The sequence below is a fragment of the Phaethon aethereus genome (assembly GCF_964289735.1).
Source record: "Phaethon aethereus genome assembly, chromosome: 3".
Classification (NCBI taxonomy): domain Eukaryota; kingdom Metazoa; phylum Chordata; class Aves; order Phaethontiformes; family Phaethontidae; genus Phaethon; species Phaethon aethereus.
In genome coordinates, this window is record NC_138576.1 from 99,632,676 (window position 1) to 99,650,471 (window position 17,796).

At 41.7% G+C, this 17,796-nt stretch overlaps 1 protein-coding gene across 1 annotated transcript in view; it reads right to left on the reverse strand.

The window, feature by feature from the left end:
* The window catches only part of PRKCE (protein kinase C epsilon), a gene marked incomplete at its 5' end in the record, with an annotated part of 303,518 nt that overhangs the window by 244,953 nt on the left and 40,769 nt on the right, over window positions 1-17,796 (reverse strand). The window lies entirely within an intron of this gene.

Consider the following 17,796-nt stretch of genomic DNA (forward strand, 5'->3'; position numbering starts at 1 on the left):
ATTTCTGTTGCATCAGTAATATTTTGGAAAGACGAGATTCACACTAGGTATAAATCAGTGTAACTCTAGCAAATTCCAATGGAATCGCACCAAACTCCACATATCGTACGCCATTCTGTACAGTTGCCAAGAAGGAAAGAGAGGAATTGGGCTACAGAATGGTTTGGCTCACACTGTCCTCATGGGGAAGAAAAAGGCCGTGAACACTCTTCTTCAAACCCAGGCTAAAAAGGCAGGACAGAGAATGTTTAAAAAGCTGAGTCCAGTTTACTCAGTAGTGTTAAGAAGTTCCTGAACTTGTGAAAAGACAAGACATTGGATTAATAATTGTAAATGTAAGAAGTGGAAATATTTCTCTAAGACTAACAGAATCTACCTGGAAGGAAACTTAAAGCACAGGAAAACTGCAGCAGCAATCGTGATAAAAACACCAATGGAAGCAGGTAGTGCTCCCTTTTCAGCAGAAAGAAATTTTTGAGACATAACCTAAATTTTACATGAAGCTGTTAAGTCCCTTGTTTTCCTGGTTCAGAAGAATAGCTGGTTATCCTTCTGCAACCATTTCATATACATTACTTTTATTTTCAAAGGACCGTAAATAGAGAGATGGATTTTTAGAAGATGAAAAACAAAACTCTCCTTCATACATGAAAGCTCTGCAGATAGGGTGTAAGGCTGAGGTTGCTGGCAGGGGGGCAGAGAGAGGAAGTGTGCAACCACAAACTTAGCAAGGCTGAAAGAGCACTTGCTGTATGCAGCACTGCTATGAAAAATAAGAAAGAAGAAGAGACTTCTGCTTTTGTCAGTATGCAGGTTCAGTTTATTACAAGATTATGAAATCACAAAATAGTTTCTCCCAGCTTTGTTTGGACAGTACCTCTGCTTTCAAACAGTCTGCTCGTGGATATGTTCTCTCCCCAAACCAGGCAAGTGGGCATTAGCACAGTATTGATCCAGCCACAAAGACCATCTGAAGATACCAACCCCCCTTCAAAGACATGCTCAAACAAACAGCCCAAATCTTCTATTTAAAACTCTGTATCTTTGATCTGCCTCCAAGCTAGCAGTGCTGTAAGATATGCTGCCCAGCTGCAGAAGAGGAACACCTGGAAAGATCTCTGCAGAGAGGAGAACCTGTCACTGAAGGTAGAGTAGCTGTCAGACCACGTCAACTTCCATTCCATACCTTGCAGAGCACTCAGAGTCAGCAGGCAGGTCTGCTCTGAAGGCTGCAGCATCATCACTGGCAAGAGCTTAACAGAGTTAAAGGAATCCCTTTTACCAAAGTAAGTGAAGGCAAGTATGCCTTTACACTGAAACTTCATCTTCTTTTATGGGCTCTGCAAATTGCAGGTAGTTACATTGTATGTAGAGTGCTATTTGTTATTTATTTTTCAAAATGTATTGCCTTTCTAGTCTAGTCTAGTCAGCTATCTCCAGCTTCAGGAAGAACAGTATTTATCTACTCTAAATAACTGATTTACCACTCCTTTACATAAATGATTACATTTGCTGACAACAAGACTTTTACCTGTGTGTTTAGAGTTAACCTTCATTTCAGCAACACAGGCAAAGAGTTCAAACAAATCTTCAGGGACAGATATGCTGCAACACTTGAACAACTATGAAAATTCACTACAGAAATTCCTATTTGCATGTTTCGGACAATTTCCAAATAATGAGGCACAACTGCCTTTTGCCCTGTAAGTACTTACCCTATGACTTGAATGCCTTTTATGAGGAATTCTGGCAAAAATTTTCTAAATGTCTGAATTGTATCATCCCATTCACTCATTACTTTAGGGGCATATCCAAAGAATTTCATTAAACTGGAAAGTTCAGTTTTCCTCTGCATGAAACATGGTGAATTGCCTTACAGTTATGTCTGCTTAGGCACTGCAGCAAATTACTCAGATGACTCCATGCAGACTTAGTATTGTAATTAATTCAGCATCTGAGTGCAAGCATTTGGACTTACCATTAGCAACTGCAGATACTAAGTATGTCTTCTGCAAGACACCCTTTCTAAAGAAAGAAGCAGCTGGAAGGCAATGCTTTAAAGGGCCTATGGGCACAAAATTGCTTCTTCACTTAGTTGGCTCCATCTGTTTGACAAGTTATGAACAGATGCTCCATATCTTTCCAAATGCATTTTATCAGTGACCAGAAACATCAATTTTTCAGCAACAAAACATCAGCATCCAGAAGTGGAGACCAACCACTTTCAGAACTGTTCCCCTTTGAACTGCAACAATTTGTATAAAAACAGATGTAATGTTCTATGGTGGGTTGACCCTGGCTGGATGCCAGGTGCCCACCAAAGCTGCTCTATCACTCCCCTCCTCAGCTGGACAGGGGAGAGAAAATACAATGAAAGACTCGTGGGTCGAGATAATGACAGGGAGAGATCACTCACCAATTACTGTCATGGGTAAAACAGCCTTGACTTAGGGAAAATTAATTTAATTTATTACCAATCAAATTAGGGTAGGGTAATGAGAAAATAAAAACAAATCTTAAAAACATCTTCTCCTCATCCCTCCCTTCTTCCCAGGCTTAACTGCACTCCCAATTCTCTACCTTCTCCTCCTCCAGTGGCACAATGGGATGGGGAATGGGGGTTGTGATCAGTTCATCACATGATGTCTCTGTCGCTCTTTCCTCCTCAAGGGGAGGACTCCTCATGCTCTTTGCCTGCTCCAGCATGGGGTCTCTCCCACAGGAGACAGTCCTCCATGGACTCCTCAACGTGAGTCCTTCCCACGGGCTGCAGTTCTTCACAAACTGCTCCAGCCTGGGTGCCGCCCACGGGGTGCCGTCCTTCAGGAACAGGCTGCTCCAGCGTGGGTCTCCCATAGGGTCAAAAAGTCCTGCTGGAAAACCTGCTCCACCATGGGCTCCTCTCTCCACGGGCCATGGGTCCTGCCAGGAGCCTGCTCCAGAGTGGGCTTCCCATGGGGTCACAGCGTCCTTTGAGCATCCACCTACTCCGGCTTGGGGTCCTCCCCAGGCTGCAGGTGGAGATCTGCTCCAGCGTGGAGCTCCATGGGCTGCAGGGGCACAGCCAGCCTCACCATGGTCTTCACCATGGGCTGCAGGGGAATCTCTGCTCCAGTACCTGGAGCACCTCCTGCCCCTCCTTCTGCTCTGACCTGGGTGCCTGCAGGGCTATTTCTCTCACATACTCTCAGTTCTCTCTCTGGCTGCAGTTGCTGTTGCAGTTTCCCCCCCCTTCTTAAATACCTTATCCCACAGGTGCTACCACCATCACTGATGGGCTCAGCCTTGGCCAGCAGCAGGTCCATCCTGGAGCCGGCTGGCATTGTCTCTCTCGGGCACTGAGGAAGCCTCTAGCAGCTTCTCGCTGAAGCCATCCCTGTAGCCCCCCGTTACCAAAACTTGCCACGCAAACCCAATGTAGACAGAAATACGGACCATTACAATAAATGGAGGCTATTTTTCTTTAATGTGGAGAAGGTGTGAGAAAGAAAAAGACACAGAAATAAGAAAGAAACAGAAAAAAAAAAATCAGAAATCACCTTTAGGAGAACAGGGGCCAAGGAATTTACTGTTCAGTTGTGGAGCAAAATGGGGTTGTGGCTATCAGCTATCCTCTACTTGCTGGTATAGCGTTTTGCCCTAGTTTGCCTCATTTTGTGTGTATGTGAAACAGTCCCCATCAGGTCACCTCTTCTCTACTGCTACAAACAAAGAAGGAAAGAACAATTGTGTCCATTTAGTAATAAATAAATTCAGAGTGCACCTCTCTGCCGACATCTCCATCTTGCATGCCTCTTCTTAAAGCAAAAATGAGGCCTCAGTTCTGCTGCTCCCCTCACCCCACCAAACAACTCCACAGTCAAGCAATTTCTTTTCCGAACCAAGTGCCCACCTATAGGAGAAAACCCTGCCAATTCTCCTGCCCTCTTCCAACCTGGAGACCCAGTGTCTTCTCACAAATCCTATGATCTTTATGAGGACATGCACCTCAAATGTTCTTAACTTGCCGTCCAGTCGTCAAACTGCACTTGAGTTGCTCAGCCTTTTTGGCCAAGCTTGCTGCTTGATTTGCCTTGGTCCCTGCGCTGGGACAGGGTCCCAGAGCTGAGACCAAGGCAAGTCAAGGATTTACTCCAGGATTATCCCACACCCACAGGCAACCACTTCGCACTTGCTCCACGCATGAGGCACAGTGAGCACAGTTGAGAGGTCCCAAAGGAAGCCAACAGTGGCCCAGCAGGCCTGTCCCTGGAGTGGATGAGGAGCAAGCTTCCCATCATCTGGAGTCAGGGTATAATGATGGTCTGACACTATACAGTATTAACCACCTCATTAGCTGTCAGGTGTTAACAGCTACCAAATATTTAGTCATTGAAGACAGGTAAACTCTATGTTCAAGATCCAGACAACCAGAGCTCATGGGTATTAAACAACAGCGAAGATTTTTTACCATTATGATCACCTAACAGTGAGTGCAAAACTTTGTTAAACCTAAGGAGATTACACCTGAAGTCTCTTGTCTGCTATGGCAAAGAAACGCTGCATGCATCCCATCAGAGAGACTATAAAACACAGTTCAAAGTCTCTCTCAGCAGTGGATGCTGCCTTTTCCAGCACTGATTCAGATCCCCCATAAAGATGACCCATACACAAGAAAATGGTTTTTAGAGAGGGCAGGTTTACAAGCGCAGCCTCTCCGGGTAGTCACAGTCCCAGCAGCAATAGGCAGAGATTACTGTAGTCATGACTCAGGCTGCAAAGGTGCTGCTTCTTTATGCTAAACGACACGCAAGTCCCAGCCTCATAACGTGACTAGAAGAAGATTATGAAGTATCTTCATATTTATTGCTCTGCCCTACCTTGCAGTATAATCTCTTATTTGGTAATAGTGGGTTTTCAAGAGAATCCATTATCTGACAGGTTCTTAGAAAATTTCAGAGGGGGAAAGGAGAGAGACTGAAGATGGTAGCAGATAAGATACAGGTTAGGTAAAGTCCTAATACTTCCCAATGTTAATTCAACAGAAAGTCCTGCTGTTAGGACTTGAAAGCAAGATTTCAAGGTACATACAGACAGGGTGAGACAGTTGGCTTAACAGAGGATGATCCTTGGGCTCCAAATGAAATTTTCTTTAGTCTCTTTTTACTGTGTTGATATCTTCCATAGCAAATTTCAGTTTGGAGACTGTCTCAGTTCTCACTATGAACCACGAACCAAATTATTCACATTTTCAAGGCTATTGCAGCAACTAAAGTCCTACAGAATATCAAACACTGCAATTATTAACAATACCTGTTGCTCTAGACCCACTGTCCAAACTCAGAGCTAAAGAGACAGGCAGTCAGCCATTCCTATTAATGTTTGAAATTGAAAAAATCTTTTCTTAAAAACATTTATCCTACTGTATTCTGAAAGCCAAAGCAAACGTGAGAGCACAAAGAAAAAATGCTAAAGCTATGACCAGTAGAGACAGAACTTTGATCAGTGGTTTGAAACAACTTTCTGTGGTTGCTGCACGTGTAGCCACAGCAAACACAACAGTGGCTGAGGTTTCTAGTGGTCAAAAGCAAAATACAACCAACAAGAGTTTTCACATGGGGGCTGCGCATGAAATTACTGATGCTTGGTAGCAGCCACAGGTTTAGGTTCTTTAAAAAAAGTCTGACATTAAAATGAAGTAACAGTCAAGCTATAAGACTCACACCTTGCTTGTTGCATTTTTAAAATTATTTTATTATAAAGCTTGTGAAACTTCAGAAATGCAACATTTCTTCATCTCATGCAACTGGCTGCTCTACATACAATGCTAACACTGTGAGGTTCATACAAAATTAAATTACAAAAGCAGAGCATTCTGCCATCTGCCTCCAGCAAGCCCAACTGTACTGTACCCTTGGTTTGATTCGGTATGAGGAAAAAAGATTCGTACGAAGTTTTCTTGTCCATACTCAGCAGTATGGAGCAGCACCAGAGAAAGAATTTAATAAACCCTCTTATAATCCCTAATTCAGAAAAGTCAGATACATAAATAGTTTGTACCTGCATTCTCAGTTACCTGCTTCTCTGCCACCTCTTCTCCCATACCTGCTCACTATTTTGTAAGCTCTGAAAGAAAGGTATGCAGCCTTTCTGGACAGTGAAAGGCATTATCTGCCCACAACCAAATGCAACACATATTTGAACAGGGCCTCAAGGGAACACTCAGTACATTAAAAAAAAAACTTTGGTATCATCCCTATCTAAACCATCTTACTGATCATTGACTTAACTGGAAACTAAAAAACCTCCTGACAAGGAATTTAGTCAGATCTGCTATGAAGATGTGAGTTGTGATGTTACTGTAACACAACTGACAGTCAGTGACGTTTATGTCCTACTTCCCAAGGATTTCTGCATAAACCCTGGAGCTTGTACTCTAGGGGGTTATGTAACATATACAGCTGTGACGAGACCTCCCAGCTTGGCTTGAAGATTTTAATTCTGAGATTCAAAATCATTTAATGAAGATGAAATACAAATTGCATCTTTTAATAAGCCTGCAGAAAGCACAATGTAATCACAGCCTGCAAGCTGGCTGGTCAGTGACCTCACTAAGCAACAGATAAATTTTACGTTGATTTAATTCTGCAAACACCACTCACAATAGTTTTACACAAAAAGATTTACAGCCTTGAAGTCGTTAGAAAGGTTGTTCTGTGCTCAGGAAATGCCGAGGGCTCCAGCAACACTGAACTCTGAGGGAAGGGCTGTGATCACCATCTGACAAGACAGCAGGTTCAGCACTACACTGGCCTCTCTCTGTGTAAACCAGGTGCCAAAGTTAATTCTGTTGAAGTCAACGCAGTGGTATTGATAAAGAACAGGCCCTAAAATTTCCTATAAAAAACTGCTTCCATGTAATACAAGAGATGTGGCTGTAAAATCTACATAGTGGTTAGTTAACATCGCACGTTAAGCAGACTGGTGGTCTATTTCATAGCGTACCCAATCTGTTGCTAGTAACAACTGCTTTTCTAAAGAAGTAAGATATCTTTGTCAGGAACAATCACAATATAACCTTACTGGAAGAGGGCTAATTTCCTCTTAACACTAGCCTCTTTGCAATAGATTTATTATCAACTAGCATTCCTATTTCACGTTTGTTCTGTACAGAGGAATGGGGTAGGGGGGAAGTTTTCCTTTTCCCATTAAGTAAAAAATATGCAGAGAGCAGCTGAACATCGAACATCTGGCACAGTGCAGAGAAAGAAATGCAATGTGGCTGCAGTAAAAATGGAGCATAACACAGGTGGTGTAAAAGACATTTCATGCAAAAGGCACATTAGAAGTCCACATGCTCTTCCTGAGTACTCTTTGAATCCCAGTGTTGAGTATCAAGGTGGGTGAAATTAGACAGGGGTTTGTTGGAAGCACAGAGAGGCTTTAGTTCATTGGTTCTGTTACAGAAGAATCCAATCATATTCTTAAATATAAAAATGATGCCCCAACTGGACTGATAATCTTGTTTTTACAGAAGACCAAATACTAGAACAGTTATTCAGTGAAATCATTATGAGGCAGAAATACTTCACGGGATGCAGATTGTCTTCCTTGTGACTATGGCAACATACGCTCCAGGACAGTATTCACACAGTCTTCTTTAGACATCTAAATTTGGGTGCCTATGCTATGCACCTACTTTCTCTATGGAACTGGTTTAGAGATAGATACAGACCTCTGCCCTGAGTGTTCTGCAAAAGCACCCTTTAAGTTACTGGCTCCACAGAAAACTTATTGTCCCAGTTCAGCTCCTAAATTCAGCTCCATAATGAAGAAAGTCTGAATACTCCTTCCTGGCTGACTTTTGCTTTGCCTCACAGTCAGGTTTGAAAGGACTATTGTATTTACTTTACAGCCTGTAACTGATTATCGAGGCATACATAGCAGAAACACAAGCTTTTAAAATTTTAGGAAGATCCATTCTGGTAATTTCAACACTGCTATCTGAATTCATGATATCACGCACATCAGTTCATCTCTCCTCACTTTGACAGACCATCCAACAATACGTTGAGTGCTCCAAACACCCATTTGAAATAAATTCTGCAGCAAGGAGTATTGCTGTAGACATGCTGCTGCTACTGCTGTAGACACTCCTAATGGTGTTTACCCTTTTTCTCTTTGCAAATAACCCTGTTTTATTTGACTAACTTCTTTGTCAGAAGCCTAGCCTAAGAAGCCTCAAATGCATAACTATGAACTGATTTTTAAGAAGGAATAGGATCCCTGAAGTGACTTTTCTGAAATCTGGAACACCTCCATCTGCCACCAATCTCCAGTGTGCTCTGAGGTCTAGCACTACAGGAGCATCCCTGGCACGCGTGGCATGCCCTTTCTCACACCCTTCCCTGGCGTGTCTTTAGCCACCATCAAGACGAAGAGAAGCAGCTGTTAATAGGAAACCAGCTTCTTTATGCCCATTACTGCTACGCCCTTTTGTCAGCAGCTTCACAAGGCGAGGGAACACCTGCATTCCCACCTCTAATACCACCTGAAGCTAGTCCTCTTGAAGTCAGTGCACTTTACAAGAGACTGAACCTTTTTTCTAACAACTGAAACCTGGAAGAAAAGAATACTCAGAATTACAGTACCTTGCTGGACATACCTCCTCCTGCAGTCCTAAAATTTTAGTTTGAGTCTTTTTCCCTGGCAACAGAGACTCGGGCTGTAGACAGTTGTCATGGTTTAGCCCCAGCCGACAACTAAGCACCACGCAGCTGCTCGCTCGCTCCCCCTCCCGCAGTGGGACAGGGAAGAGAATTGGGAAAAAAAAACTCGTGGGTTGAGATAAACACGGTTTAATAGGACAGAAAGAAAGAAGGGAACAACAATGATAATACCAACAAAGGAATGTACGAGCACAAGTGATGCCCAATACAGCAATTGCTCACCACCCTGTGATCGACAGCCCGTCCCCGAGCAGCGATTTCCGCCCCCCGGCCAACTCCAGTTTATGTACTGGGCATGACGTCGTATGGTAGGGAATATCTCTTTGGCCAGTCTGGGTCAGCTGTCCCGGCTGTGTCCTCTCCCAGCTCCCCGTGCACCCCCAGCCTGCTCGCTGGCAGGCCAGCACAAGAAGCTGGACTGTCCTTGATGGCTCAGCAACAATCCAAAACATCAGCACATTATCAACAGTTTCTCATCCCAAATCCAAAACACAGTCTCACACTAGCTTCTGTGAAGAAAACCAGCTCTATCCTGGCTGAAACCAGGACAACAGTGAACATGCTTGACAAAACCTCTTTTGTTATTCGTATTTAACTAGCATATTGCCACTTCTTTAAGAGCCGAGAGATGCATTACTTACCTAGAATCAGTAAAAATGTTCTCCATTCATTTTATTCAGAAGCTATTGCAACTGATGAAGAAGATACAGAAACCTACAGATAAGGCTCACATGAAAGGCCTTATCTTTTCATTTAGTCAAGGCCCAAGTTCCTTTGATAGCATAATAGAATATTTTTTGGTTATCTGCACTTCAGCTCCATCAGCCCAAAGGATAAAGTATAAGCTCCATTCTTTTATTTGAGGCTAGCAATAAAAAAGGTCATGCAGAACGAAGCTTGTACGTTTGTAAAAGAATGCTCAATGCTTAGACAATCCTCTTCGATTTCCCTCTCACAAAGTTTAATGCCCCTTGTTAATGTATATATGCTTTTATGTGTGTTCATCATTATGGTACCTGAACATTGTATTAAATCAGAGACATAAATAGTGCAGCTTCCTGTGGAGTAGGTAACCTACGCTTGAGTTGGTGGGGAAAGCCACTGAATTAAAGCTCTATTCTGCTTATTTCTATGAGCTATTTTGCTTAACTATGTTTATTATTTTACTGCCTGTATTACAGCAACCCCTAAGCAGACCTGCTTACTGTCATATAACCTCGCATTGTGCATCAAACTGTAGGTTCCCAACTCACTTCATGAAGTTTTTATTTTCACATCACAGTTTGTAGCAGGACGCTACAAACATCCCACATCCCAGTTCTGGCTATCTTTCATTAAGTGGGATTCCTACACAAAAGGAGAATTAGGAGCATTGCACATGCTAGACAGGGAATCTCTCACCTACTTCTCTACTTTCACCCTCTACAGTGTCAGCTTCCCAACTTCCCTTCCTCGGCCTTCTTCTGCAGTGCCAAAGCCTGCAAAAGGAAAGCCATACCAAAGGAAAAGCCACCATTTTTCCACTTGCCAACACCAGTTTTCCTCAGAACAGCCAAAGACTAAAGAAAATCATCATGCAGAAAGTGAGCTCCCTCTGTGAGCTATCCAATCTGATCCAGTTTCACTTAGACTGTTGCTATTACAAATCTCGTAACAAGTCATAACTACAATACAAATCCTCTTTGCTCTAGAGATGAGACTTGCATAAACAGTATTACAGATGTCACATGAATTTGCAAATGTCCCTAGAGGAAACTAAGACCCACTTTCCAGAATTTGCTTTAAATAAAATTTTTCCACCTGTACTATTCTGAGTATCATCTAAATTTACCTACCATAATGAAAACAGTCAAAACTACATGTTTTCTATGGTAGAAAAATACAGTCCCAGCATATCAACAGTGAAATAGATCTAACAGTCACTGCTGAAGAAAGTCCCTGTTTACATAACAATCTGGGTTATTTAAAAGATTGGGGAATCTCTGGAAGGATGATAGTTACAAATACTGAAGAAAGTCCTGAAGCAAGCATTTTTAATGGTCTGAAATACCAAGGCATAAAGAAGTAGTCTGCCAACCAGCCCTGAAGTTGATATGCTTGCAAATGCAACGAGGAGAATTTGGTTTTTCCATGCAATGTGTCTGGACTCCTGTATTGTTTCCAAGCACTGTATCATATAATTAAGCTACATGTTAAAAGTTTTATTTAACTTTAACTCTTCAAGTTACCTGATGCTTTTCCTCATTTTATGACCACGAGTTTGTTTCCCCTACCCAGTTCTTTTTAAGATCAGGTTAAGTGTTAGAAATGCATCTTTTTTGACTCATCTTCTTCAACGTCTATTTCGTTTTCCATCATTCCTACCGTACCTCACTTTTTCATAAACCATTACAGTAAAATTATTATGCAACTGGCTAACCCACTCATTATAATGCTACAACTTTCCCAGTTCAAAGCAGGGGCTGAGACAGTGACAAAACAATGGAAAAAGAAAATTCATCTTAGACAAATTCAGAGTAGAAAATTCTTCCTAAGTTTTGTGCCTTTTGGTGTTTACATTATTTCATTTGCAAGTAACACTTAAAAATACTAAAAGTCTCTATGAATGACCCACGAAGGCACTGCAGTAAGATGACTAATCACACTTATTTAGACAAGGGCAAAAGAAAGAGTGGACAAACAATCATGTACAGGTTTGGGTTTAATCCATGTCCTTTTCAACCTGCCCATTTTCTTTTTAAACAAGAAACTCAACTCCTTGTCTTTTGCATTAGGCATGCGTACTTCTCAAATACTCTGATACATCAGAAAGATTTTGACATCCTTTATAATACCTGCTCTTTACAGCCACTGTCTCTCCCTAAAAAGAAGAGGATGGGAGAGATGGGCAGCAGTGTCAAGAAACCCTAATGGTTCAGCTGATAAAATGGCAACTTCGATGGCATACCTACTTCTTGCCAAACCCAGGGCTGCTCTTTGATGAAAATGTGGGAGAGGAGTTTCAACAGGGGACACGTGCAGGTGGCTTATACATGTATTTATTTTCAGGATGATACCGTGTAAAAGCACAACTCCAAGCTACACTGATTTCCCACTGCTCGCTAGGTGTGCGGGATGCCACACACCACCCCTGCAGAAGAACATCATTCAGAGAAGAATGCTATAGGTGAGCCTGTCTTAACTCACACCTACATTAGCTCCATACTCAGGGTTAATGCATTTACACACATTTTTACCAAGAGGTCTATCATGTGGGGATTCTTAAACTGTACTGTATCATCAAATAAATGCTTGATCTGTCTCTGTTTCCTTAATAAACCTGGCTTGCTCTTTTTCAGCCGGCAAAATTAGCAAGTGCTAAGATACCATGGTGATGGGAAAAACAGAGAACACCGAAACAGACAGATTCTGTTCTCTTTAACTGAAATGCAAATTCCTTGTTTCGCACAGGAAATTTTAGTCAGAGTGACTGCATAGACAAAAATCTTCCCAAAGGTGAGTTTTGTGAATAAACAGTTAACGTAACGTTAAGCCGAGCTTTGTCCCCGCAGATGCAAAATCGACACAAAGAAAGAAAGAGGCAGTAGAAAAAAAGAAAATTCTATGTACAAATAAAATCAACTGGGATCAGGTCATATTAATCGATAGAAACGAATAATGAAGCAGACATAAAAAGTGTTCAGAAAATTGTGGTGGCAGAGGCATCATGGATTGTATCCAGTGAACCAGTTCTTTCTCCAAAACTGTTGGAGATCAGGCCTATCAGTCATTTTCATGAGCATGTTGTAGGACTCGCAAAGCGAGCAACATGCAATTCCTCAAATATCTGCCTTTCATAGCTATGAAACGAGCATAAAAAGCACCACACAGACAAATCAAGTGTAGTTACTTGGGAGAAAGTGCAAAGATCAATTCAGCATTGCTTCATTTGTGGGATTTTTAAAATGCTTGGGCTCTAGACAGTTACATGGAAATTTCAGCTTTCAGTCATATATCCTTTTTTTACGTTCTACCCTTCAAGCCCCTGCCAGGAAGACCAAAGCTTGAAAATACAAAAAAGTAAGTCTTAAAAACTAGAACACATATAAAAACTCTCATAATTATTTAAATATTGCAATCTTTAAGGCTCATCACATGTTCTTTGCAATCTTAGCTTAAAATTTCAGAGCAGAGACTGAAAGTAATTATTAACATTAGTAGTAATATTAGCAGTAATTAACACAATGCAAAACAGTGCAAGCAAAACTGAGTGTCATCCTTCATGACACAACACTGAACCAGCAACCATATATACAGCCTTCAATAGATACAAAAGCCAAACCTCATTTTTTACATATCATCTGAGCAAACAGGCAGCTGGAGTAAGCAAAGTTTGACAAACAGGCATGAGAGAAAAGAATTGTCACTGCAAATTATTGAAAGCTCAGCGCTGCAGGAGCCTCTCGTACCATTATGCTCCTTTGTACGGAAAACTTTCCTTTTCGAATCATTCAAATCTAGTGTCATTGCCACCCTCTAACACAAAGCCTCTCACACGGTGTTTTGCATACCAGCTCAGGATCTCTGTAAATAGCTCCATACACACAATAACTGAGCCATCTCGTACCCTGTAGGTGGCAAATGATTAGGAACTTAAAGATATTGCAAGTCATGTCCAATATTGGCTTACTTGCAACTTGGCTACGCAGCTGTCAGCACACAAACCACCAAGTTTGTACCTCTGTTTCTGCAACCATAACTGTGTCAAGCAGCATCTGCTAACAAGTTTAGTCCCCTTAAGAAGGATTTAAAATATTTCATCACATGAATTGAACATTTTATCATGTGGATTTCAGAGTAATAGCCCTTTTGATCTGCACCTAGCTTGAAAAGTCAGACATTTCTTTCAAAATCTCTTGCCAACAAGCTCTGAACAATGGATTTTATTTCAGGCATTCTGGACTGTTATTGACAACAGAACAGTTTTTCAGCCTGCTATAAGAGTTTCCAGGATCCCAGATTTATCTCTCAATCTCCACACTTCTTGTTCCCTAGCAGCTTGTGTAACTTACCAGTGATACATTCCCCAGCATAGGCTGTCAGTTCTGTACCCATCTTCAGTGACGTTTTTCAGTCACTAACAAGATGACCTAATCAGCATCTGTTCTTGCTATGCCCATGTGCTGCCATGACATTTCTTTACCGTGAATTTTTTTTCACATGTAAAATAATGTTAAGAAGTTCTAATGTAACAAGCAAAAATGTTATGTTTTTTTACAGAAGCAATATCCTAAAATTGTCAGGGACTTCTAAATTATTGATATACTTGACTTGTCACTACTAACAACAGCATAAGTGATTGTTTTACTTCTGATCCTTTATTTTTATCCCTTCTTTTTTAGGAGAAGCTCTTCTGTATATATAGCATGCTACTGCATGTGGTTTTCCCATCCTATTATGAGCAATTCTGGGCATATTCACATCTCTAGCTCAGCTGTATACTGTGCCATTACTTGAAATTTATGGGATTTATTTTTCTTTTCATAAAGCTTAAGATAATCTTTGATATGGATTTTATTTCCAGGATGAACTGTGCATAGAAATATAGAAATTATTTATGGAATATAGAAAGCAAAAGGCAATGTTTCCAAGAAGCCATGAAGATGCTGAGATGCAAGCTGTGTGAGGACCAAACTCAGAAAAACACTATGAGAGAACATAGATGATAGCATGCCAGCAGATGCATGAAAGTATTACACAGTATTTACAAGGGTCCATTGGAAGCAACTATCACTGCAAACGTACAGAAAAAGACAGCAGACCAGAGCCTGCACCAAGGAAGGGGCAGGAAAAGGTACCGCATTGCACATCACCGTAGGCATGCCTAGCCTTTCAAAAGTACAGCATGATCTCCCCTGCGTCACTGTAGCACACTAGCTGGTTATCGAAAAGGAGGAAGAGGAAGATAACAACCCACCAGCCACCTGTCCCCTCTGAAGCATCTGGTGCCAATATTTGTAAGAGAGTGCCCTAATTTCAAACCCCCAAATATACAGACAGATTGTCTCCTTACTATCACCCACCCTTTCAGAACCACTTCTGTCTTTGTTCAGATCTTTAGGACCTCACTCTGGTAGCAGGGACCCAGGCAAGTCAGAAACCTAACATATTTTTCTTTTTCATTGCCCCAGAGGAGGTATGTACAATATTACATCATTAGAACACCAAAATGTTGTCTTTTGGTTGTACCCTACAAACAAAGCACCCTTTAACCTACTCATACGATGGTTAGTGTACTGCATACTCATGAGAGAGAGGAATAAAAAAGCTAGAGTTGAATATATCTAGAGCACCTTTATCTCATTAAGCATTGAATGCAAGAGCATACTCCATAACCTCAACACCGTAACCATATACTCCTATAAGCAGCAGAGCACAGCAATCAGCTCAAATCCTTGCAATGCAGTTGTATCATGATATATTTGCATTGAATGTCATGTTCCAAATTGGAACTGGCAAGCATCTTAGCCTCACACAACAATGCCATATGGAGTTACATCTGATACTGCTTGAGCAGACCTCCCTTCCTATCCAGAGTACATCAAACGGTGCCACAGAGATGCTATGGCATTTAAATAGTAATAACACGGATGTGAGGGCTAAATTAAAAATGTGTTGCATATTAGAAACAATTTGCGCACTAAGGTAAAAAAAGGGATTCACTGGCTTTTGGCAGTGGAATGTACAGAGATGTAAAAAACCCAGTATTTTCCTTAATTACCTACACGTCAACTTTCTTAGCGGCGCAATTACAGGACTAAAGAAGCGTCGAAAATATTAGCACAGAGAGAAAAGCTCAACTCGCAACAACGATTTTGTTGCAAGCAGATAAAAGAGGAGCTGAGCGCTCGAAGTTATGCATCCAGTTAGAAAAGGGCGGCAGGGCTCGGCTGGCTGTCAGAAACAGCAGCTCCACTTCAGTTGCTGCTTTGCAAGTCTACAGATGTGAGTTTTGTGCTTGTGCAAATCAGGATCATGTTTTCCACTTGCACAAAGAACAGCTGAGCCACACGTGTTCCCTCACCAACACGCCTCCGCTCTGGCCAGAGTCACTTACAGGGAAAGAAAAGTAGTTCAAATCTCCAATTTTAGTGCTTCTACAGAACCTGTAGTTTATACAGTTGTAGCGTGCTGTTGCGCTCAGAACAATTCAGCTGTTTGCTGTCAAGAAATTTAAAAGATTATCAGTTATAACCCATTGCAAGAATTTTTCTTTTAAACAGTAGACTTGCCCAATTCACACCAAGACCAGACAGCCATCAGACAGAACCACTCACTACAGTCTAGATCAGCATTTGAGAGCTATCATATCTCTGGAGTCCTGTTACCAATTGACCGGATTGCCCATCATCCCTTGGGAAATCTGTTATTCAGTGGAGGTGACTGTTCCAGGCTCCAGTGTTGGACAACAGAACCGAAAAGCACAGTGCCCCGTAACAACAATACCATTACTTTTATGAAGGAGCAGATTATCCCAGAAAACCAGACAAAAAGGGTTGTCCCACGATCATCTAAACAACTTCTTGGATTTTTTCAAATTAGTATGTGGCACGATAAATACTTCAAAAATACTACAATGACTAAGTATTTGATAGATCAAATCCCAGAGGTTTTTCTTCAGCTCAGACAGACTCACTACTGACTCCACTGGGAATGCAGGTTGAGTGAAGGCAACAGGATTCCTTAAATAGTTTTCATTTCCTGGAGCACACTGCTAACTAGTATTTGCAACCAGTTTTCTGAAGGTTCTCAAAGGTCAGAGCACTTCCAAGATGTCCTATTCTACCAGTAGAGAAACAAGCCTTACTCAGCCCTTGAACAAGGTGATCACCTGCCTTATCCCCTACCTGCTCTGCAGCAACACTGGCTTCCAGCAGAGCATAGCAAAACCAATTCTGCCATGTCTTTTCAGAGGTCTCAAGTTCATGCATTTACAAGACAACTGTGCCAAGATAAGCTTTCCAAAGCTCCAAAGAAAAAAAATCACCTTTCAGGTTACTTCATAATTGTAATTAATGCTACAGCTTCAGGTATTCGAACCATTCAGAGCATCCAGAAAACACAAATAGTGTATTTTGCATAGCACAGCAAGTCCACACCTGCCAAGTCCCGAGTTCCCTCAATGAAACACAGAAACTGTCTGCTCTGAGGCACACTCCCAGGGACCAACCAACCAAACCCATCAGAGCAAAGAATGGAGCAAAATTACTATCAAACTACAATAGCCTACTACCTTTTCAGTAACTTCATCTATGTCATCAAAGCCACTGAGCATCTGGGTAGCTTCTGAGCAGCAATCCAGGGACAGCAGTCAACCTACTTCTGATGCACCTTCAGCACGCTGCTCACTAGTGCCGGGATCAGTACAGGCACCCCTCGAGACAGTCCAGGAGAAGATAAGCCTTAAATGCCCCAGAAACCAGAGCTCTCACAGCTCCTTTCCCACATGCTCTGTCACAACAGTTGGTTTCTGACAGAAACATCCTGCTGCCTGTCATCAGGCTTGTGTTTTTCAGGGCAGCCAAGCCACTCCACTGTGCCTGGTGAGTACCTGCAGTGGAGGCAGCCTCAGCTCCAGAGGCTGCTCTTTCATGCTGGGTCAGTGTGCCATGATACTGTGCAGTTTGGATACTTAGAAATTTTTTTGTTACTTGGGAACTCAAGAAATATGTAGGAGATTGCAGTTCTCTGGACTCATGCTGCTTGGTGACAACTTCTCCTTTTTAAACAGTTTTTATCACATGCATCCAGACAACAAAAAATACTGCAATATTTAAAATCAACTTTCCAAGGGTGTTATTCTTTTTCTGACTTTGAATAATGGCAGCGATACTTTCTGCATATGAGGATAGCTCATTATGGGGTACTATGGGTGTGTTCAAGATTTTAAAAGCTTTAGAACATAATTTGTGTAAGAACTTTCAGCAAGACAGGATTCAAGGAGCTGGTAGCTTCCCATGAAGCAAAATAGTGGAATAAAAGAAACTCCAATTTTCATGGGAACGTGAGTCAGGCTTTAAAACAAAAATGTGCCAAGACAAGAAGATGC